General features: G+C 45.9%; 1 protein-coding gene across 2 annotated transcripts in view; it reads right to left on the reverse strand.

The window, feature by feature from the left end:
* LOC110503314 (numb-like protein) overlaps nt 1-25,837 on the reverse strand; it is a 74,966-nt gene extending 49,129 nt beyond the window's left edge. For both annotated transcript variants that reach the window (XM_036961495.1, XM_036961496.1), the window contains exon 1: nt 25,508-25,837. The gene's annotated coding sequence lies outside the window, so the exon portion shown is untranslated. The remainder of the gene's footprint in view (nt 1-25,507) is intronic.
* Nucleotides 25,838-27,669: the final 1,832 nt, after the last annotated feature.

The following is a 27,669-nucleotide window of genomic DNA, read 5'->3' on the forward strand; positions in this document are numbered from 1 at the left end:
CTGAGCTCTCCCATAAGCCTATTAATGGTATAGTTATCGAACACAATGACCTCACAGGCTGGATGGGAACACATACTGCTCAGATTCCTCCTTACGTGACAAAAATGGCTTCCAAAGAATTCAATCAACCATTGTTTTAACCTCACATCAAACCCTAATCATTCCCGTGGTAAACACTAGCCTGGCTATTCACCACTCACCAGAGCCCTGTTCTTGCTGTTGATTGCACTGGGGCTAACCATACAATTAGAATCTAGTCATTATTTTTCTATGGAGCTAACTAGAGTGCACACTTAAATGAATTGTAGAAATTCAACCAAAAATGGCAACATTAGCTCCCGAGTGGTGCAGCGGTATAAGGCACTGCATCTCAGTGCTAGAGTCATCCCTACAGACCCTGGTTCGATCTCGGGCTGTATGACAACCGGCGGTGATCGGGTGTCCCATAGGGTGCACACAATTGGCCCGGCATCGTCCGGGTAAGGGGAGGGTTTGGCCGGGGTAGGACGTCATTATAAAATAAGAATTTGTTCTTGACTGACTTGCCTAGTTAAATAAATGTCAAAAAATATATGGAAAACCGTCAAAACAAACTATGAGTAATCTTCCCTTGTGGATTCTTGATGGTTTTCCAACTGTGTTGTTGTTCTTTTTCCCCATGGAATCCTGGAGTAGAGCAGGGGATGGCAAACTGGCGGCGTGCAAGCAAAAAACCGGCCTGTGAGTGATTTTTATTGCCCCCCCCCAAAATTATTTTTTAAACAAAAAAATACAGTATATATATTTTGTGGGATTGTAGTTTTGGGTAAAAAAAAGATTATAAAATCACCAGGAATTCATATAAAAATGTGTGTAATTTAGGAAATCTTTTCCCAAGTATTCCACGATTAAAGAAAGAGACATATGTGATTGTGTCTCAATATAATCAAGTTATATAATTATTGTTATTTTCAAATACAATCTCTTTCTGGGCTTAGTTGTGGTCAATTTGAGGTGTAAAAATTATTATAATTATGTTCCGGGCCTCCGACCATCCCCTCTGACAAAAATTGTCCTGCGGCTTACTTTAGTTGTCTATCCCTGAAGTCGAGGTTTTACCCCAACAGAAATAGCCATGCAGCCTGGTATGGTGTGGTGTAGTGTGGCGTGGGACGATGTGGTGTGGCGTTGGGTGGCGTGGTGTGGTGTGGGGCGGTGTGGTGTGGTGTGGAGTGCTGGACCGTGAGCCCTAGGCATTGTGAGCATTGATTGCTCTGTGTTGTTAATTGAACCTGTCCCAATTTCTCGTGACCCAAATGAGGGCCCACCAGTAGAGCTGGCTTGGTGTGTGTGTACATGTTCTCCTACATGATCAAAACCACAATGTCCTGACAAGTCACCAGAATGTCCTGACAAGTCACCAGAATGTCCTGACAAGGTAGGGAAACAAATTTGAAGGGTTAGGTTTAGGGTTTGGGTGGGGTTAAAGTTAAGATTAGGGTTAAGGTTTGGGGTTAGGGGTTAGGGAAAATAGGATTTTGAATGGAAATATCTGTGCATTGACGCTCCCCATCCAACCTGACAGAGCTTGAGAGGATCTGCAGAGAAGAATGGGAGAAACTCCACAAATACAGGCGTGCCAAGCTTGTAGCGTCATACCCAAGAAGACTCGAGGCTGTAATCGCTGCCAAAGGTGCTTCAACAAAGTACTGAGTAAAGGGTCTGAATACTTATGTAAATATCATATTTCATTATTATAATTTTTTTTACATTTGCAAACATGTCTAAAAACTTGTTTTTGATTTGTCATGATGGGGTATTGTGGTTGATTGGCGAGGGAAAAAAACAATTGAATCGATTTTAGAATAAGTCTGACATTACAAAATGTGGAAAAAGTCAAGGGGTCTGAATACTTCCCGAATGCACCGTACATTTTTACTCCCCAAAAAATCCCCAAAATTCACAAAAACAAAACTGTGTGTGTACTCTGATGTTCCACTATTGAGTGGCCTCAATGCTGTGTGTTTATGTGTGGTGGCACAATGTGTAAACCCTAATGTTTTTCGGATGTTTTACTATGCTAGAGGAAGCACAGGACCTGCGGTGGTAGACACAGTCTTTCATGTCCATGAACCAACAGACACGCACAAGCACACACATACGCACTCACGAACAGCCAAAACAATTATGATCAAATAGCCCACCTGTACATCACAGGAGGCTGCTGAGGGGAGGACGGCTCATGATACCGTCTGGAACAGATCGCATGGAATGGCATCAAACACATGGAAACCATGGAAACTATGTGTTGGATGTATTTGACACCATTCCACCTGGTCCGCCCCATCCATTATTAGGAGCATGTCCCCCCCCAATTAAGGTGCCACCAACCTCCTGTGCTGTACAAACTCTCGATACTAAATCATTTGTGCTTGTGAAAAAAACATGACAGACTCACAATGCACTGCCATGCAAATCCACAATACACATCCCACTGGGCACAAACTGGTTGAATCAACGTTGTTTTAACGTAATTTGTCAACAGATTGTGACATGGAATCTACGTGGGAAATGCATTGGATTTGAAAAAAACGTTCAACTGTTGTTTTAAGGGTGAAATTTCAACCACGGGATTACGTCATCATGGTAACCAATTTTCAACATAGACAAACCTTTTTATAAAATATGTTGTATTTGTACCTTTGAAACAACATCAGACCTTCAACGTTATATCCACTATCAGAAAAATTAAACAATGGGCTAGGCAGCAACCCTGCTTAACTTTTGTCACTGACTATTACCAACGTGCTATCGTGAGAATGATTATTGAGAGATTTCTTAAGAACTAGATTCCCTGTTGTTATCGAAGTGATTCCAAAGGGTCGGTTTTAACAGAGAAAATGAAATGTAACCATACTTTCTAAGTCATATATCATCCATATTTAAGCCTATATAGGATTTGCTAAATCATCAACAGCTGTTGTTTCAATTTAACCCAGGGTTCAACTAAATATATACAATACATAAAGGCCTACAGTTTCAAGCTTTGATTGATTTCAAATGTAATCTTCAAGTTGTTAACTAATATGTTGGATTCATGTCCCCATCTCAACCAAAAATCTACGTTATAGAATAGGACTAAATCAGATCACACTTTAAATGCACTTTAAATAAATTGTGATTTGATTTAGTCCTATTCTTTAACTTGTATTTTTGGTTGAGATGGAGACGTGAATCCAACATATAAATTACGGGAATTAAAGCCAGACTAAATCAGACACAAAAAATACATCTCCGTCAAATGTTGACATTTTGTTGCACAATCGATTTCACTTTTACAATACTTTCAGTAGCCTATCTATCAGTACAAACTCATTTAACAGTATTTATTCAACCTTGAAATTAGTAACACATCCATGGCCACATTTTGAGGTTATGTAACTATAAATGTCTTCTTATGTAATCATAGAATGTGTGCATGTTCAAGATATCATGCAAAGGTGGAGATCTTATTTCTATATTTCTAGAATAATATTTCTAGAATAATCTGCGCAGAATCTCGGACAGCATTGTGCACTTTTAATGTAATCTCAACTGCAATCCAGGTCATTTGGTTTTGCTATTAGATGACACACAGTGATAACACATGAATCTGTTGTATAAATACAAAATATCTGACATTGTATTCCCATTTGTACTTTGCTGTGCTTTTAAATGGTTGAAAGAGAAGTTATAACACATTTACATGACAACTAAACCAAAAATCTGACATTGTTTTTCTATTGGAACTTGGTTGTGCTTTCAGATGGTTGAAAGCACAGTGATAACACATTGGGTATGCAACAAACTTCTGGCTGTCTTTTTGAGTGGGTGAATAAAGGTTGAAATCTCATTGATCAACGTCTCAACCAAATATTACCCACATTTCCACTTTGAAATGACGTGGTGTGCCCAGTGGGATTTGTGTACCTATTTTTCTAGCACAATATAGGCTACACAAACATTGCACCGCAAATTCAAAAACGTATATATTCTCACCGTAGGCAGCAACGCAGTGTCAAAATATAACACAATAAATCCCTAAGCCATGTACAAATTCAAGTCAGACTCAAATCAGTTTATATCTGAGTACAAGGTTTTCTGAAAGTGCTCATCTCATCTCCCCATTCTCAAACTCTGTGTCAGTTCTTTTCATTGAACAGACTCGGCTTGTTCCCTCTCCTATTGGCATCGCTTTTCCTCGCTTTCCCTTATTCTATCAGTCAGCGATTCCTCATCTCCTCTCACAACTCTCTCCCTCCTCCTCTCTCACTCTTCCTCTCTCCCTCCTCCTCTCTCTCATCTCCCTCATCCTCTCTCTCTTCCTCTCATCTCCCTCCTCTCTCCCTCCTCCTCTCATCTCCCTCCTCCTCTCTCACTCTTCCTCTCTCCCTCCACCTCTCATCTAGTTCCTCCTCTCTCACTCTTCCTCTCTCCCTCCTCCTCTCATCTCCCTCCTCCTCTCATCTCTCTCCTCCTCTCTCTCTTCCTCTCTCCCTCCTCCTCTCATCTCCCTGCTCTTCTCATCTCCCTCCTCCTCTCATCTCCCTCCTCTCTCCCTCCTCCTCTCATCTCCCTCCTCCTCTCATCTCCCTGCTCCTCTCAACTCCCTCCTCTCGCCCTCCTCCTCTCATCTCCCTCCAACTCTCTCCCTGCTTCTCTCATCTCCCTCCTCCTCTTTCTCTTCCTCTCTCCCTCCTCCTCTCATCTCCCTCCTCCTCTCTCTCTTCCTCTCTCCCTCCTCCTCTCTTCTCCCTCCTCCTCTCATCTCCCTGCTCTTCTCATCTCCCTCCTCTCATCTCCCTCCTCTCTCATCTCCCTGCTCCTCTCAACTCCCTCCTCTCTCCCTCCTCCTCTCATCTCCCTCCAACTCTCTCCCTCCCTCCTACTCTCTCCCTTCTGCTCCCCCTCCTCATGTCTCCTCCTCCTCTCTCTCTCTTCCTCTCTCCCTCCTTACATCATCGTCTTTTTCCTCCATCCTCTTCCAGATTTGAGACAAACGTTGGTTCTTCTTCTATACACAGTCTATGACAACAATATAGCCCTGTGTTTTCTTGTTGTATTCATCTTCCAACATTATGGCAAGCCCAAACAGACAGACTATTTCCATTGGTTTGGGATGGAAATTAGAAACCTGCACCAACTGTTCCTGGATGATGTAATTTCCTGAAACATACCACAAGCCGCAGGCATTTCCCAAACCTCAACAGCAAGTGTGTGTGCACACAAAGTACCCCCATACCCTGCTCGAAGCTTACGAACACAGTACACTAAAGATACACTGGGCCAGTTTGAGAGTAACTTTGTATGCCGTTGACTTGTGTTGCTATGCTACCATGATTCAAACATTATGTGCATGGACGAGCTCCAGTGTAAGTGTGCTTTCAGCCAGGCTCGTGTCAAGTGTGTGTATCAATTGTCTGGGAATGGTTTGATCCAAAATTCCTGTCAGCCACACTGTATGAGAGACAGCTCAACTTCCCAAACGATTGTCACAAATCAGATACCTGTTTTCCTCTCCAATCAGCTAAGCCCACAGAAGCAAATAACACGTGACTCTCTTCCTGTCCAATCATCTTCTGAGCTTCGGGACACAGCCCTACTGTCCGGTCCAGTGCTGGCCAGAGCCAAGTCCAGACACTCATCTAAAAAGCATCGATGTGTGGCTCTGTTCAATGCCTATCTCTTCCATCTCTCTCTTTCCCCCTTTACAACCAAAAGCCTGTTCGGTTCCCCACTACAAAGACACATTGTCACCAATCTGGTCAAAAACTATGGAGGACAGAGAAGTGTGTGAGTATGAGTGTACCTCTTTCCCAAAACATTCAAAAGGCAGACTATTTAACAGCACCAACCAACCATAAAGGAAATGCTCCAGCCTCTCTTTCTTACTGTCTGGTAAATAAACGGTGGGTCTCGCCTGAAAATTGCCAAGAGAGATAGAGGATAGATGTGTTTGTGTGTGTGTGTGTGTGTGTGTGTGTATGCGTGCGGGTGGAGGGGGCAGGCAGACTGAATTGGGTCACATGTCTGCTGGGCTAACAAAAGGGCAGCAGCGAGCCTGAGACCTGATTTACAACACCAGTGCTCTGCACACATACACACACACACACACACAACCACACACACACTAGAACTATTATGTGAGCCACTCAACCTCTAATTGTGTCCACAAGGCAGGTCATTGCAGACGGCTGCAATTCTGCATATGGTACAGTTTTCAGAGGATAGCCATGGAGGGGAGCCCTCAGCCTATGTTGATGTTGAGTTCTCTATCAGGCCTGTTTTCAGCACCTGAGGACTGGAGGGTTAGACAAGCCTCTGACTGCATGTCGTAGTGACAGAGTACGGCCCTATATGTCTCCTCTTTCAGTCCCTCTCACAACTGTACACCTTGCTACTAGATCATCCTTCCTTCCTGCCCTCCTTCTCCTGTTTTATTTTTCTCCCAGTTCTGCAGTGTTTGATGCTGTTTGGTGGGGAGCCTGAGTATAATGGCTGTGGCACCCGGGGTCTGTCACACTGGCAGACCTCTAGCTGCTCTCCACACAACACAGCCTTCTCTCCAACCCACATCCTCTGTCCCCCCACACTACCCTCCCCCTCGCCACCCTCCACCCCCAACCACGCCAAACCTCACTCTTGCTGCATGGCAACCAGCTCCCATGGCAACTCTTTCTCTCTCTCCCCGTAGCATGGGAGAGAGAGAGAGAGAGACAGAGAGAGAGAGAGAGAGAGAGAGAGAGAGAGAGAGAGAGAGAGAGAGAGGGGGGGGGGGGGGGGGGCGAGTGAGTAGTGATGGCTGTTGGGGAAAGAGACAAGGCTTGGGGAGGAAAAAGCGAGGGAGAGAGAACAACAACAGAAATAACCCAAGAGCTGCTCTCTCTCTCTCTCTCTCTCTCTGTGTCTCTCTCTCTCTCTTTCTCTCTCTCTACCACTCTGGACCTGCTGCTGCTTCAAATAGCTGCTAGTGCTGATGAGGTCTTTCCCAATTTGTCGGGTATTTGTCTCCTAATCCTTTGGGCCTTCTGGGACTTTACTCCTCTCTGATGAGGCTGGCGCTGCTTACACTTGAGAGGAGATGAGAAGAAAAAAACAGGATGCAAACACAACCTTGTGCTGAAGAGGAAACGTTCCAGTGTTTACAGCAACAAGACCTATTCCTGACCAGGATCAGAGCAGAGCGAGAGACAGAGAGGGATGAGAGAAATAGAGAGAGATGACAGCGAGGTAGAGACAGGGGAAGGAGACCAGGCCAAGCTGAGCGAATGAGAGAGACAGAAACAGGGACTGAGAGACAAAAAGTATTAGGATTCTGAAAACCCTTCCTCACCCACACACAGTCTCACACTCAGTCACACACACAGTCACACACACAGTCACACACACCAAACCTTTCAGAACTTGCTACACTGGAGTTGAGAGGATGATGTGTGTTTACGTTTGGCCCACCCACACACATCAAATCACATGTTATTTATCAACTGCCTCGTAAACAACAGGTGTAGACAGTGAAATGCTTACATACAGGTCCTTTTCCAACAATGCAGAGAGAAAGATGGAAAATAGTGACACAAGGAATAAATATACAGAGAATAACGAAAAACGATAAAGAGTCAAAATAACATGGCTATATACAGGGAGTACCAGTACCGAGTCGATGTGCAGGGGTACGAGGTAATAACATGGCTATATACAGGGAGTACCAGTACCGAGTTGATGTGCAGGGGTACGAGGTAATAACATGGCTATATACAGGGAGTACCAGTACCGAGTCGATGTGCAGGGGTACGAGGTAATAACATGGCTATATACAGGGAGTACCAGTACCGAGTCGATGTGCAGGGGTACGAGTTAATAACATGGCTATATACAGGGAGTACCAGTACCGAGTCGATGTGCAGGGGTACGAGGTAATAACATGGCTATATACAGGGAGTACCAGTACCGAGTCGATGTGCAGGGGTACGAGGTAATAACATGGCTATATACAGGGAGTACCAGTACCGAGTCGATGTGCAGGGGTACGAGGTAATAACATGGCTATATACAGGGAGTACCAGTACCGAGTTGATGTGCAGGGGTACGAGGTAATAACATGGCTATATACAGGGAGTACCAGTACCGAGTCGATGTGCAGGGGTACGAGGTAATAACATGGCTATATACAGGGAGTACCAGTACCGAGTCGATGTGCAGGGGTACGAGTTAATAACATGGCTATATACAGGGAGTACCAGTACCGAGTCGATGTGCAGGGGTACGAGGTAATAACATGGCTATATACAGGGAGTACCAGTACCGAGTCGATGTGCAGGGGTACGAGGTAATAACATGGCTATATACAGGGAGTACCAGTACCGAGTCGATGTGCAGGGGTACGAGGTAATAACATGGCTATATACAGGGAGTACCAGTACCGAGTCGATGTGCAGGGGTACGAGGTAATAACATGGCTATATACAGGGAGTACCAGTACCGAGTCGATGTGCAGGGGTACGAGGTAATAACATGGCTATATACAGGGAGTACCAGTACCGAGTCGATGTGCAGGGGTACGAGGTAATAACATGGCTATATACAGGGAGTACCAGTACCGAGTCGATGTGCAGGGGTACGAGGTAATAACATGGCTATATACAGGGAGTACCAGTACCGAGTCGATGTGCAGGGGTACGAGGTAATAACATGGCTATATACAGGGAGTACCAGTACCGAGTCGATGTGCAGGGGTACGAGGTAATAACATGGCTATATACAGGGAGTACCAGTACCGAGTCGATGTGCAGGGGTACGAGGTAATAACTCTGTTGAACGTGTGTGTTGGGGTGTCAGTGTAAGTAGGTGTGTGTGTCGGTAGAGTCTTGTGTATGTGCACAGTCAATGAGAGTTAGTGCAAAAATGGTCAATGCAGGTAGTCCGAGTAGCCACTTGATTAGCTCGTCCCTCCGTTTCCTGTAGTCCAAGATCAGCTCATTTGTCTTGCTGACGTTGAAGGAGAGGTTGTTGTCCTGGCACCACACTGCCAGGTCTCTGACCTCCTCTCATCACTGTCGATATTCAGTCCTACCACCATCGTGTCGTCTTCAAACTTCAAACCCACTGCGTGGGTGAACAGGGGGTGAACAGGGGTTACAGGAAGGGAGTAAGCACACACCCCTGAGGGTCCCCCGTGTTGAGGGTCAGCGTGGCGGATGTGTTGTTGCTTATCCTCACCGCCAGGAGGCGGACCGTCAGGAAGTCCAGGATCCAGTTGCAGAGGGAGGTGTTTAGTTCCAGGGTCCTGGGCTTGGTGATGAGCTTGGAGGGGACTATGGTGTTGAATGCTGAGCTGTAGTCAATGAACAGTATTCTAACATAGATATTCCTTTTGTCCAGGTGGGAAAGGGCAGTGTGCAGTACGATTGAGATTGTGTCATCTGTGGATCTGTTGGTGCGGTATGGGAATTGGAGTGGGTCTAGGGTTTCTGTGAAGATGGTGTTGATGTGAGCCATGACCAGCCTGTCATTACCTTGGTGTTCTTGGGCATGGGGAATATGGTGGTTGGCTTGAAACAAGTTGCTATCACAGACCGATCAGGGATAGGTTGTCAGTGAAGACACTTGCCTGCTGGTCTGCGCATGCTCTGAGTACGCGTCCTGGTATTCCATCTGGCCCCGCGGCCTTGCGAATGTTAACCTCTTTAAAAGTCTTACATCGGCTACAGAGAGCGAGATCACACAGTCATCCAGAACAGCTGGTGCTCTCATGTGGTGAGCATAGAAGGCATTTAGCTTGCCCAGAAATCAACTGGTAGAACAGTACCCCCACTGAGCCCACTTAGCCTTCTCTCAAATATCAGCTTCATCGAAATGGAATTACTAGATTGGGTATTCCCCATTCAAGTCAAATGAGCCCATGATGGGTGGACCGGTGGCCGTTCTAGTCATCATTTTTCTAAGTCAGCGTCTCCTCAGAGAGAACACCACTCACTTTTAATTAAAGCTCCCACTGCCGGCCCGGGCACCACATTTACATCCAGCACTGAGCATAGAGAAATATGGTCCAATAACATCGACGGGTCAAGCGCAGGTCACGTATTACTGAGGGTGTGTGAATCCAATCCTAGGATATGATAGGCTGAACCCTGCTGGAGCCACATAGTGTGAGGCTAGCTACCCTGCTGTTTTCACTAGGGATGCATACGAGTTAGTCACCGGATGGACTAACTGCTACACGGGGTGGGAAATAAGAGTGCATATCAATAACAGTATAGAAATATTGGATGAAATTCGATTTCAGCAGGCAGTAGGAGAGGAAGGTGTGTGACTTTCAAGCCCCAGGATATTTCCCATGCATCATATCCAGTAGGGAAACATCCAGGACCTACATTTCACAACAACATCGCCTCAAGCAGTTAACCGACTCCAAACGTCGTGTGAGAAGAAAACAAAATGCTATCAATAGACAAGTTCCGACAGGTTCCACTTTCTTCCTCAACAGGTTTCACCCATGACATCACACGCCCCTCCCTCTGCCACCCACCCACCCCCCTTCAATGTGGAAAGATGGAGAGGTAGTGGTGACTGGGTATTTCTGTGTCTGCCTGAGCCATACCATTACCTCATGCGTGCTCTGGTTTAAAAACGTTCTTACAACGTCCCTCTAAGGCTGTAGTTGGAGTGACAATGTCATGTTTAACTTTGTCTCGCTCTGATAGGGTGTAATGTGAATTACCTCATGGTATTATAGGAGGCCCCAGTGGTCTGACTCTCTGTCACACCCTGCCCTGCTCTGAGTGACTCACAGTAGGAGAGGAGAGAGTAGGAGTAGAGGCCCAAACACAGATGGCCCACAGCAGGGCTGGGCTGGCCCAAATGGCCCCACCATGACAGCTAGCAGCATCCCCGATGGAGAGCAGAACCACGCCACTTTGTCATGTTAATGGAGGGGGACAGCTGGGGGAGAAGGGCGGAGGTGGGGTATGGGACCAGACAGGAGGGGGACACAAAGGAGGCAAAGTGAGCCCCATACAATCAACCCCACGTGCCAAAAAAATACCTTCAAACCAAGTCCCTCGTAGCCTCTGACCTTTGACCCTAAGTGAAACCACACATGCGATGCGAGACAGCCAGGAATGCTTTCACCCTGGGCAGGCGGGCAGTCTGTTGTTGTGGAGTTGGTGAGGGGGGAGTTAGCTCTGAGAGAGGCTAGCTCTGAGAGATCGATAAGCTTTTAAAGCAGCGTGACTCTGTCTCCCTCCACTGTCTGTCTACAGCCGGGCACTCTCACTGGAAGCTGAGGGAAAAGCTTGCAGAATTTTCTAGGGCAACGAGAACAGCAGGGTTCCCAGCAGCAGCAGCCTAAAAACAGGCAGACAGTCACATCATGTAGCCAATCCTACATTTAACAGAGAGTGTCGAGGGTTCGTGGAGAAAGGCCCCACTGGGCACACACTGGTTGAATCAATGTTGTTTCCAAGTCCGTTCAATGAAATTACGTTGAACCAACGTGGAATAGACGTTGAATTGACGTCTGTGCCCAGTGGGGCCAGACTCGTGAGGGAACATCTGGTGCCACACAAAAACAGGCTGACTTTAAAAAAAAGCCCAGACAAATTGTTTAGTTCAGAACTGTCCCTGGACCCTATAAGAGGAGGACTCACCCCTTAAATAGAGGGAAGGGGTAATTGTAGTAAGCAACATTGATTGCAGTTTGGCCAGTGGCGTTTTAGACTCGAATGACCTTGATGGGCTCCAAGAACAGTATCGATCCCAAACTAATCCCAAACCAGGGCTGCAGTGTGTCAATGTCAATGTACACTGGTAACAGGGCAGAGAGAAGAATGTGCCAGTCAAGGCACTTATCCAGTGAGACAGAGAGAGAGACCAGTTGTTTAGTCTCGTTGCTATAAAACAAAGCGTCAGAGTGGAGAATCGCTCGGGATCAACAAAAGACACTTTCAGCTCCTCAGGCGGCGAGGAGAAGAGAGGACAGGAGAGGAGTGAGAGGAGAAGAGAGAGAAGAGGAGAAGAGGAGAGAAGAGGAGAGAAGAGGAGAGAGGAAGAGCGATATGGAGAGGAGAGAAGAGGAGAGGAAGTGAGAGGAGAGAGGAAGAGAAGAGAGGAGAGAACGTCAACCTTCTCTCCCTTACAGAATTGCCAGGGCAGGACAGAGAGGAATAACTCAGAGGCCAGGGCCCTTACAGAACCATGTCTCTACTCCCAAAACCCTGTGAGAAGACAGGCTAACCACAACAATGAGAATGCACCCAAAACAAGCGTGCCAGGACAAAATAAGGGATTTTTGGGCAGAGAGGGAGGGAGGGATCATGGGAGGAGTGTGGGTCCACAGCGTGGGCATAGCACAGATTAGAAGCACAAATCACAGATGGCCGCTGCTTCTCCCCTATTCACTGTAGCGCCACAAATAATTAACCAAAGTGTCCCCCTTTTCTCTTTTGTCAGCACGCGTCTATCAAATGAGAGTGTGTCCCCGACACAATGGCTGCCCCACAAAGGCCCGCCCACCCCCCACCGTCACCGTGAAAAGAGAGACACGTGCAACTTGTCAGAGATTGGAACAATGGGAGAAGGGAGGAGAGGGAGGGTGTGGCATCAGCACGCAGCAGCCCACCCTCGAGGCCCCGGAGCCAGCCACTGGATTGTAACTACAGCCCCAGGCTTCTACCAGTCCTGGAGGCCTCCGAGGCACACAGCCAATACTAAGCCACAGCCTTTGGTGTGATTGATCAAACATTTGTCTCAACGGGATTGTATAGGCGTGTGTGTGTGTGTGTGTGTGTGTGTGTGTGTGTGTGTGTGTGTGTGTGTGTGTGTGTGTGTGTGTGTGTGTGTGTGTGTGTGTGTGTGTGTGTGTGTGTGTGTGTGTGTGTGTGTGTGTGTGCGTGTGTGTGTGTGTGTGTGTGTGTGTGAGTGCGTGTGTGTGTGTGTGTGTTTGTGTGACAACGAGAGTGTGTGTAAGTAAGTGTGTGTAGTCAGGCTTGTTAATTTGGGGGGAGAAGGAAAGTAAAAACCCTGGAACAGCTGGGTGGGGTCTGGGGGGACACAATAGAGAGAGAGAAGGGGGGAGGAAGCAAAAAGTGATGCGCAGGCAGGCAGGCCACCAACTCCAAAAGCTTGACGGGTGTCTTTTGTAACAGCAGCTGGTTTTGGAGGGGTCAGACCAGCTGTGTCTCCATTAACCCTCCTTCCCCCTCCCTTCCCGCCCCAACCAAACACAGCCAGCTGTAGGCTGGAGAGAGGGGTGAACAGAGATTTGAGGAGAGGGGTTTTCCTCAAACCCACTGCATGTGGTCATCTATCTTTGGTTCTTAACTTTGAGCCTCACGCAGACTTCCTTCACAACCCAACTGGTTTACTCCAGGACTGTTTTATAGTCAGACTCCCTTCACAACCCAACTGGTTTACTCCAGGACTGTTTTATAGTCAGACTCCCTTCACAACCCAACTGGTTTACTCCAGGACTGATTTATAGTCAGACTCCCTTCACAACCCAACTGGTTTACTCCAGGACTGTTTTATAGTCAGACTCCCTTCACAACCCAACTGGTTTACTCCAGGACTGATTTATAGTCAGACTCCCTTCACAACCCAACTGGTTTACTCCAGGACTGTTTTATAGTCAGACTCCCTTCACAACCCAACTGGTTTACTCCAGGACTGTTTTATAGTCAGACTCCCTTCACAACCCAACTGGTTTACTGTAGGACTGTTTTATAGTCATACTCTGTACGAACCCTAATCATTACTGTATCTCACTCCACATCCACTTCAGCTTAAAAACTTGCAGTTATGGAAAGAAAACTAGAGTGTGTATCTGGCTATTCTCCCATGACACTCGTAACAGGGAGCAGAAACACAGAGAGAAAGACAGAGAGAGAGAGAGAGAGAGAGAGAGAGAGAGAGAGAGAGAGAGAGACCTGGGTCCTGACAGTAAATCTCAGTAAGACAAAAATAATTATGTTGCAAAAAAGGTCCAGTTCCCAGGACCATAAATAAAACTTCCATCTAGACACCGTTGCCTTCTATGCCATCAAAAGGAACATGAAATTCGACATACCAATTAGGATCTGGCAAAAAATACTTGAATCAGTTGTAGAACCCATTGCCCTTCATGGTTGTGAGGTCTGGGGTTCCGCTCACCAACCAAGAATTCACAAAATGGCACAAACACCAAATTGAGACTCTGCATGTAGAATTCTGCAAAAATATCCTCTGTGAATTAGGCCGATACACGCTAATTATCAAAATCCAGAAAAGAGACGTTCAATTCTACAACCACCTAAAAGGAAGCGATTCCCAAACCTTCCATAACAAAGCCATCACCTACAGAGAGATGAACCTGGAGAAGAGCCCCTTAAGCAAGCTGGTCCTGGGTCTCTGTTCATAAACACAAACAGACCACACAGAGCCCCAGGACAGCAACACAATTAGACCCAACCAAATCATGAGAAAACAAAAAGATAAGTACTTGACACATTGGAAAGAATTTACAAAAAAAGTGAGCAAACTAGAATGCTATTTGGCCCTAAACAGAGAGTACACAGTGTTAGAATACCCAAATTTAAGGAAAGCTTTGACTAGGCACAGACTCAGTGAGCATAGCCTTGCTATTTAGAAAGGCCGCAGAAGGCAGACCTGGCTCTCAAGAGAAGACAGGCTATGTGCACACTGCCCACAAAAGAGCTGCACTTCCTAACCTATATTTATTTTTTATTTATTTTCCCTTTTGTACTTTAACTATTTGCACATCATTACAACAGTATATAAACATAATATGACATTTGAAATGTCTTTATTCTTTAGGAACTTTAGTAAGTGTCATGTTTACTGTTCATTTTTTATTGTTCATTTCACTTTTGTTTATTATCTATTTCACTTGCTTTTGTAATGTAAACATGTGTTTCCCATGCCAATAAAGCCCTTAAATTGAAATTGAATTGAGAGAGAGAGAGGGAGAGAGAGAGAGAGAGAGGAGAGAGAGAGAGAGAGAGAGAGAGAGAGAGAGAGAGAGAGAGAGGAGAGAGAGAGAGAGAGAGAGAGAGAGAGACCTAATTTCGCTGCCAGAGCATTAGCAGGGACAGTTGTTACGCAAGGCCCTGGCCCAGTCTCTCAGAGGACGAGTACAATGGTGAATGTGTGGTTAGAGGGACTCCCACCTAGCCAATCCCAAACCAACCACCACCGTGTATGCCAACTCTACCCCCCTCTCTATCCATCTACTTCCTCTGAAAAGAATAGAGCTTTCTATAATAAAGTCATTCATAAATACCATCTTAGCTAAATATCTTTCTGCGAACAGCCCTATATGCCTCCTACTCCTGTCAATCTAAGCTTGGTCGGCTATCCAAGCAACGGCCCGGAGAGTCTTCCAGGAAAGTCGGTAGTTTACCGCCAGGCATGCGCTCCTCTCTCTCTCTCCTCTTGGATCGGATCGATGATAGGGAGGGAGGCCATGGCCATCTCCTCTCCCTGGGGGCAGCATGGCTGAATATTAGATCGAGACAGATTGTATTAGATAAGGGCCCAGGACCCAGATAGAAGCAGGGCCAGGCAGAGCCGAAGTAGCATGACACCACCATGAAGAGGGAGGAATGGAGGGCGCTCGAACACAACAACACAACCTCAGACACACCTACACAGTACAGACACAACAACACAACCTCAGACACATCTACACAGTACAGACACAACAACACAACCTCAGACACACCTACACAGTATAGACACAACAACACAACCTCAGACACACCTACACAGTACAGACACAACAACACAACCTCAGACACACCTACACAGTACAGACACAACAACACAACCTCAGACACACCTACACAGTACAGACACAACATTCGTGTCTGTTTTCCGACTCCTAGCTGCTCAGGCTTGTTAAATTGAGACTGCCCAGAGAAAGAGACAGAGATGGTGACATACAGTGCGTTCGTACAACTGTCTGTCGATCAGATCACACATTCCTGTACACAATGCACAATGTTTCTGACAGAGATCCTGTTGAGAAATAGGAAAACAAACCGAAATTGCATTACATTCCATGTTCCATTTCCACATGGTGGAATGGAAGAGAGTGGCTCGAAAGTGCCTCATGGTATGGCAGCGATGGTGTTATTTTATTAGTGAATAACATTATCAGGCCCACACAGCTAAATGAATCACTCAGCGATGGAAATGAAGCCTCCTACAGAGCCAGAGAATCATAGTGTATTACTTTAATTTCACCAGTTCAAGGGGGGGCCTCGGGCTCCACTTTACTACTCATATATTTAGATACGTTTGGAAATGTGAGACTCCCCTCCGTTGAATTGGAATTCCCGAAAAAGCAGCAGCTCGTAGTAAAAAAAATGTTTTTAAAGGAAAAATAAAAGATTAGTGACCGTATTCATAAAGCATAAAGCTCAGAGTAGGACTGCTGATCTAGGATCAGGTCCCCCCTGCCCATGTAGCCTAATCGTATTCAAAACAGATCCTAGATCAGCACTCCTACTCCGTAGCGCTTTATGAATACAGGAACAGGGTGTCTAGCCTGCTAGCTACAGCCTTGGGATCTGAGCTGTTCTGTGAGATTCCTCTGCTCGATGAAAAGTGGGTGTAACTGTCTGTGAGATCACATTGTGACCGAACCATCTTGTTATCTATGTAGCTGCATTATAAATGGGAATCCAGACAGGAGGAGTACACACGATTTGTCTGAGGGAGGAGAACACTCTGCTGCCATGAATCACAAGCAGGGATTTTCCTCCGAATCAGTTGGATTCATCCGCTGAGCTCGAGCTACTTCAATCTCCTGCCAATACTAACCATATAGGAGTTCAGTAAGGGCAGACACATAGAAACGCGCACACACACACACATTTACACAGTGTAGTAGTGGGCTAAAAAAACGACAAGGAGACATATCTCACAACTGCCGGCTACATTCATGCCACCGGCACCATGTGTGTTTGTGCGGCTGCTGCTGCTAGGGGATTGGAACTGTGTTTCACTGTCTGTCAAACCCTGTTTCTATGGAAATGGACACAGGCGGTGGATGGAAAGAGGACTGCAAGTCAAGCAGCTCCTCCACCCACCACATCTCACACAGAGTCATAGAGACAGAACAGCTAGCTAGCTAACCACACCCAGACGGATGTCCAGTCCAGCGACAGCAGCACAGCCAGACAGAGACATGCACCAGAGACATGGACCAGAGACATGGACCAGGCAGGCCTGAACAGCTTCCTCTGTGACTGTGGAGAGAAGCCTTGTGCGAGGCTGCTGTGAGGATGTCAACAGAGCCCATATGAAAGGACCAGTGTGGTTGTGGAGGGGATTGAGGGTTCAAAGATATGCAGTCGGGGGGAGGGAGGGTGCCGTTTGGGGTCTTCCTCTGGGTTTCTTGGAATGCCAAGTCACGAAGCTGAAGCAATAACACATTTCTCATGCGGAGCAGCTGGAACTGTAACACACAAGCCCCTCCATGTCAACAACAGCACAGGATCAGAAACATGAACTGACAGACATCCTATTCACTTAGCCACTTAGCCTCGAGTCCAGGCTTCCTGTACGATACTTGGGACTGGGCGTACAGTAACACGAGACTGCTTGGAAGTCATTGTTAGACAGTGTACTACTACTATATGCTACAGGCGGGTGGAAGGAGATCATATGGATATGGAGGGATAGCCATGGGGTCTGGCTTTATGAGCCAGACAATAGCTCCCAACCCCTCCGCAGTGCAATTTGCCTGCAGCCGGGTTCTCATTTGACACCAAAACCTTTCATTACCTGCTCAGTTTCCAATCGGCTCTTCCTGTGGCTCCTTCCTGGAATTTAATACCATCACACTTAAGCCCCTTTGAAGGCTGATGAGAAAGTGAGAAAGAGAGAGTGAAAGAGAGCGAGAGAGACAGACAGACAGACAGACAGACAGACGACAGACAGACAGACAGACAGACAGACAGACAGACAGACAGACAGACAGACAGACAGACAGACAGACAGACAGACAGACAGACAGACAGAGACAGAGAATGCTAAATCCAAATATGGCATGCTCAGCAGACAGATTGATTTTGCACCAGGAGGTAAACAGAGCGAGAATGATGGATAGACATATGTGATTATGTAGTATGTAGAGAAGGAATGGGATGATTGGGAAATCTCCCTTTGCCCATCTGCACTATGTGTTAGCTGTCTGTCTATGTCTGTCTCTCTGTCTGTCTGTCTCTATCTTCCCCCTTCCCACCATCCCAATCCCACCTCTCTACAAAATCTATAATGTCCTCTCCTGCATAGCTCAACTCGTGCTCCTTTCCTTTGTCCCTGTAAGCTTTCATTACTCGGGATGGATGCTGAAGATATCAGCAGATACAATCTAGTGCTCCCCCAGCCTTCTCTCTCCTCTCTTCTTCTTCAATTCCCTCACCATCCCCCCTCCATCTCAGCCTTCTGTATCAGTGCTTCCTCAGCCTATGGGCAGAGCGAGTGCACTGGTCTGGTGTGTGAGCAGAGGTCACTTCTCTGCTGCTGCTGCTGCTGCTACTGTTAATTGATCTCCAGTGATGGATGCAATGCAGCCCTGGAGCCCTGTCTGGCCAGAGCTCTCTCCCTGGCTCTCTCTCTCTCAGGCGGGAGAGACTGTGGTGTGGACTGGCCTACTGGCTGAAGACCCTGGATGGCCCCAGCGCTCAGCATGCAGACACGACAGACAACGGGAGACCTGTTTGTCTGTGGGCGCAGACTCCCTGTCTAGGGACGACCACTCCCCCCCCCCCCCCCGTTCGATAACGCTAGAAGCAGAGGCATTAGGTCCATGTGAGTGACAGACAGTCCCAGGACAGGGTAGGCCAGAGTGGGCATTGAGAGACAGACAAGCAGTCATGTTGGCTGTAGTCAATGTCCCGAAAAGGTCACTTTCTCCATTCAAATCTCTGAGGTTCCTCAGGGATACAGCAGGTCCTCAGTTTAAAGTGCATCTATCTGACCATGTAAGCCTGTAGGCCTACATCTTCATACGGTGAATGTACGCAGTTCCCAGGCAATGTGACCAGGTTTCTGTATGATTCTGACTCACACAGCAAGGACCTTCCACTACATCTTGGTTTGAAAGCAGTTCCCACTCCCTCTGTGAAGGACATCATGGTCGGACATCTTGAAAAGGAAACCACCCAGCGGTTTGGGGTCAAGAGTAACACATTCTAGACCCGCTATGAGCAAACAACTAGGATCTGGCCTCTTCTGCAGCTGAACAATTTTTTATTTTACCTTTATTTAACTTGGCAAGTCAGTTAAGAACAAATTCTTGTTTACAATGATGGCCTAGGACCAGTGGGTTAACTGCCTTGTTCAGGAGCAGAACAACAGATTTTTACCTTGTCGGCTCAGGGACTCGATCTAGCCACCTTTCGGGTTACTGGCCCAAAGCTCTAACTACTAGGCTACCTGTCACCCCTAAGACTGGTGTTGGTTGTGAAATCTCCCTCCTCCCTCCATCCTTCTCTCCCGAACTCCGGGTAACAGCTGGGTGACTCGGCCACATCTGGGGAGCAGCTGGGGGGTTGCAGACAGGCACACTGGGAGGCAGGGCTGAGAGGGGCAGGGGAGGGCAGAGAGGGGCAGAGTGTACGAGGTGAAATGGGAGCGAGAGCATGCAGAGTATCTCATGTCGAACCAGATGCTCCAAATTGGCCGCGATACCACCATGGTTATGGTGAGTAATGGCCATAAGAGGAGAAAGGAGCATGTCTCATTTGCACATTTACAACCAGAAGTCATCCAAAGCCAGCAGACTCCCAAACCAAAATATTTTAGCAAGCCTAAAATGGATGGAAACTGGATAAGAGATGTTGTACAGAGTTGATGTGTAGCCAGGGTGCATCTCAGATGTGACTTTGATGCTGTAACCTTTTCTCAGGGTATGAGTCATTGTCTGTGACTTTCTACACAGCTGGAGGGATCACGCGCATCTGTTTTTGGTCTCAATTAGCTGTCTCTTCTAAAGCAGTCTCTTCCATTTCTGCGCTGTCTGGCTTGAAAGGTAGAAAGCATTGGTTCTAAAGCACTGTTTTCAAAGGCAAAATACCCAAAGACAGAGGCATATACTAAACAAACAAGATTTACTTTCAGTCAAGTATCTTCAGATGAGGCAAAGAAGTTTGAAGTGTGCCATCAAAACAACTTCAGAGTAGCTGCTGGTGCCGTCAGATCTGTGGCCTGAACTTTGCTGTTCCAAATGAAAAAAAGATTTAAACCTCAATGAAGAATGCTCACGTTTTGAGCTTGATTGCTAAGGCTATAGCTAGAGTTGTTTTCTCGGTAATATCAAATGAGGAGCTGTGATAATGTCCTCTGCTCCTCCCGGTCGAGGGAGGACATGACAGAGCAGGGGTCAAGCTTCAGTTCCGTCTCAGATGTGATTAGAGCGACAGGCCCTGGTAGAGATTTTCATCTGAAATGTTTTAACCACCAACCGTGTTCCAAAATTAGACGCTTGACAGAGCAGAGACGTGCTCTGAGACACAGACACACACCCCCACACACACAAACTCTGCCAGGGACCTACTGCTTCTGTTTACCCCAGAAAAAGTCCTTCCCTGCTGGCTGCTACCGTCCTGTCCTCTCTGTTTAGAGTTGCTTGCCTGGATGAGTCAGGATAATTCAACCTGTGTAGCCATCCAATCCAACCCCTACCCCCGTCGAAAACCCCCCAAAAGCACCCAGCCTCACCAACCCTCTGTCTCCCTTCTCTCCACTCTTGACGGAGCGAGATGAATAGCGTGCTCTGTGCTTGGCAGATTGTGCTTCAAAAAGTCCCGGTAGGCTCCACTTCTCTCCTGTCAGAAGACACAGAGCTCTACCTCAAACTAAGCCCACCATGCAGCACAGAGTCAGACCTGTTCAACCGTGAACCTGTGTATCACACAAGATCACGACCCCAATCATCTCTTGGTGATTGCACTTGTTTGTCACACCGATGGAATGGCATTCATACACACACTGACCACATCCAACTTGGCCCTGCTAAGAAACAGCAATACACTTTCTTGTTATCTGCAGCCAAAATGCCACTGAAGCAGAGGAATCACTGATTACCAAGGGGAAATCGGCAGACGCAAACACACATGCATGATTGCTCTCACGCACCATTCCCTTCGCTCATAAACACACAAACACATTCGCCTGTTGGAAATACACAGCGATTGAGTGCTCTAATGAAAATGGCAATAGGCTGAATGCAATTAACTAGGTAGAAACCCAATCACTCAACTTAGCATATACAGTGGCTTGCGAAAGTATTCACCCCCCTTGGCATTTTTCCTATTTTGTTGCCTTACAACCTGGAATGGGGGTTTGTATCATTTGATTTACACAAGATGCCTACCACTTTGAAGATGCTAAATATGTTTTATTGTGAAACAATCAAGAAATAAGAAAAAAACAGAAAACTTGAGCGCGCATAATTATTCACCCCCCCAAGGTCAATACTTTGTAGAGCCACATTTTGCAGCAATTACAGCTGCAAGTCTCTTGGGGTATGTCTCTATAAGCTTGGCACATCTAGCCACTGGGATTTTTGCCCATTTTTTAAGGCAAAACTGTTCCAGCTCCTTCAAGTTGGATGGGTTCCGCTGGTGTACAGCAATCTTTAAGTCATACCACAGATTCTCAATTGGATTGAGGTCTGGGCTTTGACTAGGCCATGCCAAGACATTTAAATGTTTCCCCTTAAACCACTCGAGTGTTGCTTTAGCAGTATGCTTAGGGTCATTGTCCTGCTGGAAGGTGAACCTCCGTCCCAGTCTCAAATCTCTGGAAGACTGAAACAAGTTTCAAGAATTTCCCTGTATTTAGCGCCATCCATAATTCCTTTAATTCTGACCAGTTTCCCAGTCTCTGCCGATGAAAAACATCCCCACAGCATGATGCTGCCACCACCATGCTTCACTGTGGAGATGGTGTTCTCGGGCTGATAAGAGGTGCCGGGTTTGCGCCAGACATAGCGTTTTCCTTGATGGCCAAAAAGCTCAATTTTAGTCTCATCTGACCAGAGTACCTTCTTCCATATGTTTGGGGAGTCTCCCACATGGCGAACACCAAACGTGTTTGCTTATTTTTTTCTGGCCACTCTTTCGTAAAGCCCAGCTCTGTGGAGTGTACAGCTTAAAGTGGTCCCATGGACAGATACTCCAATCTCCGCTGTGGAGCTTTACAGCTCCTTCAAGGTTATTTTTGGTCTCTTTGTTTCCTCTCTGATTAATGCCCTCCTTGCCTGGTCCGTGAGTATTGGTGGGCGGGCCTCTCTTGGCAGGTTTGTTGTGGTGCCATATTCTTTCCATTTTTTAATAATGGATTTAATGGAGCTCCGTGGGATATTCAAAGTTTCTGATATTTTTTTATAACTCAACCCTGAACTGTACTTCTCCACAACTTTGTCCCTGACCTGTTTGGAGAGCTCCTTGGTCTTCATGGTGCCTCGTGCTTGGTGGTGCCCCTTGTTTAGTGGTGTTGCAGACTCTGGGGCCTTTCAGAACAGGTGTATATATACTGAGATCATGTGACAGATTGTGTGACATTTAGATTGCACACAGGTGGACTTTATTGAACTAATTATGTGACTTCTGAAGGTAATTGGTTGCACCAGATCTTGTTTAGGGGCTTCATAGCAAAGGGAGTGACTACATATGCACACACCACTTTTCAGTTTTATATTTTTTTGAATTTCTTGAAATAAGTTATTTTTTTGACTTCACCAATGTGGACTATTTTGTGTATGCCCATCACATGAAGTCCAAATAAAAATCAATTTAAATTACAGGTTGAAATGCAACAAAATAGGAAAAACGCCAAGGGGGATGAATACTTTTGCAAGGCCCTGTAGGCACAGAGAAGATCAGAAAGTTATAATGTATGAATGTCTGTGTACAAAAAAGCAGCTGACAGAAATACAAATTGAGGAAGACAAGAGAATCTTCTGGCTCAAAGCTATGCACACGTTGATGTAATCATTTCCAATGACCTGAGGATTTTCTGTTGGGCTGAGAGAGAACAGGCGATAAATAGCTTTTTTGTCCCTGTTGGCTAATTCCCATCTCTCTCTCTCTCACTCTCTCCCTCTCTCTCCCTCTCTCTTCTGTGATTAAATTCAGCCACCCAAAATAGACTGCTATAATTAATGCTATGTTACTAGTGGAACGTAGTCCCTTTCACACAGACTCAGAGTACAAACATGATAATTGTCAAGAGGCTGACAAGAACAGCACATCCCAAAGTCACTTCCTTTAGTAACCTATATATCACTGGGCTGGACAAAAAAGGCACCTCCCGTGTTCTCGACTGGAAGTTACAATGCCAAAACCCTAAACAGTATATTCAAACAATGCCGGTCAGAGTGGGGTGGAAGTTCAGCCCGTTGTTTACCAGTCACACCCTGATTATCACAAAGGGAGCAACGCCCTCCGCTGCCGGCTGCCGCTCAACTCGCCGCTGATTGGATGACCTTTAACCCCCTCCCATTGTGGGCCCAGCTGGTCTGTCCCTCCGTGTGTCCGTCTGGCTAACAAAAGGGTGCCAACTTTAAACGCTGCAATCTAAAAGGAAGGGGAAACGATTTGGGGAGATGAGGGGTTGCAAGGCAAACAGTTGCTCATTCAACTGTACATGCTCCTCACCCAAATCCTTAGTGGGCTGCATTACAATGGGCCAATACCAGCCAAGACAATAGGCCTAAGTTTAAAGTCATTGCACTACAGTGCGGCACCCAGGTCAGACCCAGCCCTGCCCTGGAGAGTCCTGCCCATGCAGCTTCCTAGCTATCCAGGCAGGTGAGCCACACTGTCCCCATTGTTAATGCTCGGCATGTGACACCAAGGAGGGGAAACCATAACACTCAGAGGCCAACAGACTGACAGACACCCACTGAATAACATGACCCGCTGTGCTCAAGAATGTAAGGTATGCAATCAAGACACATGTAAAGAATGTTATAATGCACTGTTGTTTATTGATACATGATATGCATACCTATATGTCAGCTCAAGCATTTAAGCAGCTTTTTTATTTGAAATGATAAATACACATGGTACTCAACAGATCATTCCTGGTGTTGCTTTGCACATAAGATGATGGGGGTATTTCACGCGTGGGTGGCTTGATGTAAAACTTGTCTTGAGTTGTCAACACTTTGGCCTCAAGAAGTCCTTGGGAAGATCCCAATTGCACACTCCTCGAGAGGGGAGGAAATCTGGCTTTCTCATCCAATGGGTTTTGAGAAGGAGCCGAGGAGAGAGGACACGAAGTCTATGCAATTGAGATCTACCCCTGCTCTCGGTCTCAGGGCGGATTCACAGATCAATACAGCACATAAGCACCATCTGTCAATGTATTACATTCTGCTGAGTCACATAATTGTTGCCTTATGGTGACAACAAGGCCCCAATGGCAGGGCCTATAAGTATGGCCATGATGGGATGACAAAAAACTTGCATCCCATATGATGCTTCCTCATCATCAACCCCAGCCTCAATCATCATTGGTTTCTAACAAGAGGATGAGTGTATCGTGTGGGGGACATCTGGGGTCAATGTCTGGATGCTGGTCTGGACACATATCTCAGCCATCCTACCAGAGTATCAGAACCCGCAAGTCATTGTGTCATAGTATTACCATAGTGCTAGGCTTACACACCAGTGAAGCCAGTCATATATTCTGCATAATGTGAGTGTCGATCCCTCCATACCGGCCCTGGCTTGTCGTTATCCACCCATTCCCACACGGCCGGAAGGAAGGTCCACAAAACTGATGTTCTTTATAGCCTTCCATTACAATAAGATACAGCAGCAAAACTACACTTCCTTTCAGCCGCACCTATACTGTTCCAGTTGACTGTTCCCTTCGCCATATATGAGGATGCGGACAGGTAGCCTACATGAGAGTATAAGGTGTTTCATTGCAGGCATGCGTCGTATAAAGATGCAGGGCGCGTTTTTGAAATGTATTACTGTAGAGATGAATAGGCAAAAACTACAGCCGCACAGAACACGATAGAAGGTGGGCATATGGCTCTATTACACCGGACACAGATATTTCATAATTTACCTTTCAATAAAACCCAGATCATGTTTCCACACAACAAGCAGAATACAATGGTATATACATCTGACTCAGAACGTAATGATTCGGCAGTGCAGAGCGGCTTGTAAGGGTGGTCTTGAATGAACCATATGCTACTGCAGACACTGCAAATCATTTAACATATTACATGCATATAAATAGCCTATTTCAAAACTATTGGCTGCAGTTATTTTTCAATAGATCTAAATAGTTTCGCATCTTGTTCCTACTAATTGATCCCATTTCTTGGATTTGAAAACGAAGAAGAGTTCCAAGACATGCACGCGCGGAGATGAATTAATTATTAACCATTCAAAATCAACAAAACATCAAGTCACCATAAATAACGGTATGGGGTATAGGGAATATAGAGTGAACTCACCAATGAGAAGAGTGAATAATTGTGTGAGTCCGTGCTGCCTTTTGTGTAATCCAATCCCAACGAAATATGGAAGAACATGTAATTTCAGAATGTCTTCATGAACATTGGATGGAGCGATGATTCGATGCGGGCAAGTGGTCTTCTTGATGTAAATACTTGTACGAGTCAATCCGCTTATTATACAATAAAACAAAAAAACAAGACGAGCAGTAAATAACGATTTCGATAAATGTTTTGTAATATTTATGCTTTAGTTGACTGTGCAGTTACTGTCGCACAGATTGGGTTCCTCTCCCAACTCCACTCGCTGGCCCTGCCTTCTGAGCGAGCCTATTGGCACAGACGCCCGGACATGCAAATTTCCTCTACCCGTTAAAGTTTTACAAAAACACAACGGACCCATGTTTTAGACACTCTACAGCGCCACCGTGTGTTTAAAAAAAAAATATTTCTTAACCTTTATTTAACTAGGAAAGTCAGTTAAGAACTTAAGAACAAATTCTTATTTACAATGACGGCCTACACCGGCCAAACCTGGGCCAAATGTGCGCTGCCCTATGGGACTCCCAATCACGGCCGGTTGTGATCCAGCCTGGATTCGAACCAAGGTCCTGTAGTGACGCCTCTAGCACTAAGATGCATTACCTAAGACCGCTACACCACTCGGGTGTCCATAATCATTTTTAAAAAGTGGCTACACTATTGCACACTTAATTAACAGCTCTTTTCTTTCAAGTTGGATTGTAGTAAACCTAAATTGGTATTTAAGACTAAAATAAACAGGCTTTAAATGGACAAATGTGTTCTTGTCAGGCAGAAGATACCATGATGTCCTGCCTTCAAGATTGTGGATGAGAATCTACTGAATGATTGATGTGTGGGCTAAAAAGCCCAATCAATTCTGACTGTGAAGATCCTAAAAAGTCTCCAGATTTAACTTCTATAAGAAATAGATTTCCTCAAATGACTTTGTGGTTTCAGTAGACATCAGCTTTTAGCAAGAAACAGTGGAATGTGCAGCCTAATAAAATGTCAATTTTCATGCCGATATAAACTAAAACCATCTGGTCATTATTAGCACTGTTGCAATCCAACTTTCCATTACGCTATACTACAGCATCACTGAGCCTTTCCTTTTCCAGTTTATGTGCTAGTCATATCTTAGTTGATAAATGTCTTGAGAAGTGGCAATTAATACTAACACTCATACTCGTTTGACCCTACATACGTACTTATGTAACTTAAAGCTTGTGCCTACAGGACTTCAGCGCAGCACGCTTCTCATAAAGCATAGTTAAGGTTTTCAAAACAAATACACTGACCTCTTATCTTTTACTGTGATTGGGTTGAATAGAGTTAGACTGTGATCGAACATTATTGATAGCTTCAGGGTCTGACAGTAAGTCTACTTAGTCAATATTCTACTTTGACAATCAGAGGTATGTCTGGTGCACGGACAAGGTAGATGGGCCAGAGATGAATAAACACAGTGGATGACTGTCCATTAGATTATTGTGGAGGAAATAGCATTAGAATGGTAGGATCTATTATCATAATGTTGTGTATGTCGACCCTGGAAGGTCTACTCTATTTCAGTCCAGAGACATGAACAGTGAATGACTCATAGGGAGTGAGGAAGGGAGTCCAACAGGCAGGGCTGACAGCAGCCCAACCTTCATCTCTGTGTGCGCCTTGCAGTGTTTCTCCTTGTGAACATCAGAGTTTAGCAGCACATACAGCAACGCAAGAGCCAGTTAGTCAATGTCCACTTCCCTGCTCAAACTCTTAATCATCAGAGTGAAGATGTCTAAAAGGTTTTTCATGTTACCTACTGACCAGGTAAATTACCTCATTACTAGCAGGCACCTGCTAGCACAGGGGTATATTCATTAGTGCAAACCATTGCAACGAAATGAATGCATCTTATTGGAGAAATTGAGCTTAGTCCTCCCCATTTCAGCCCGTTTGGGTCTGAATTAAAACCCTGTTTAAAACAGCTAGCCAGTGGCAAAAGGTCTCCATTTTAGACAACTGTTTATTGCAAGGATGGAAACCCACAGAATAATCATTTGTCTCTATGGAGCTGAAGTATGGGCCCAAAGTGCATGTACAGTATATCATGTGAAAATGTCAACGCACATATTTATGCCGAGGCTTTTTAC

This window comes from Oncorhynchus mykiss, chromosome 24, assembly GCF_013265735.2.
Source record: "Oncorhynchus mykiss isolate Arlee chromosome 24, USDA_OmykA_1.1, whole genome shotgun sequence".
Lineage (NCBI taxonomy): Eukaryota > Metazoa > Chordata > Actinopteri > Salmoniformes > Salmonidae > Oncorhynchus > Oncorhynchus mykiss.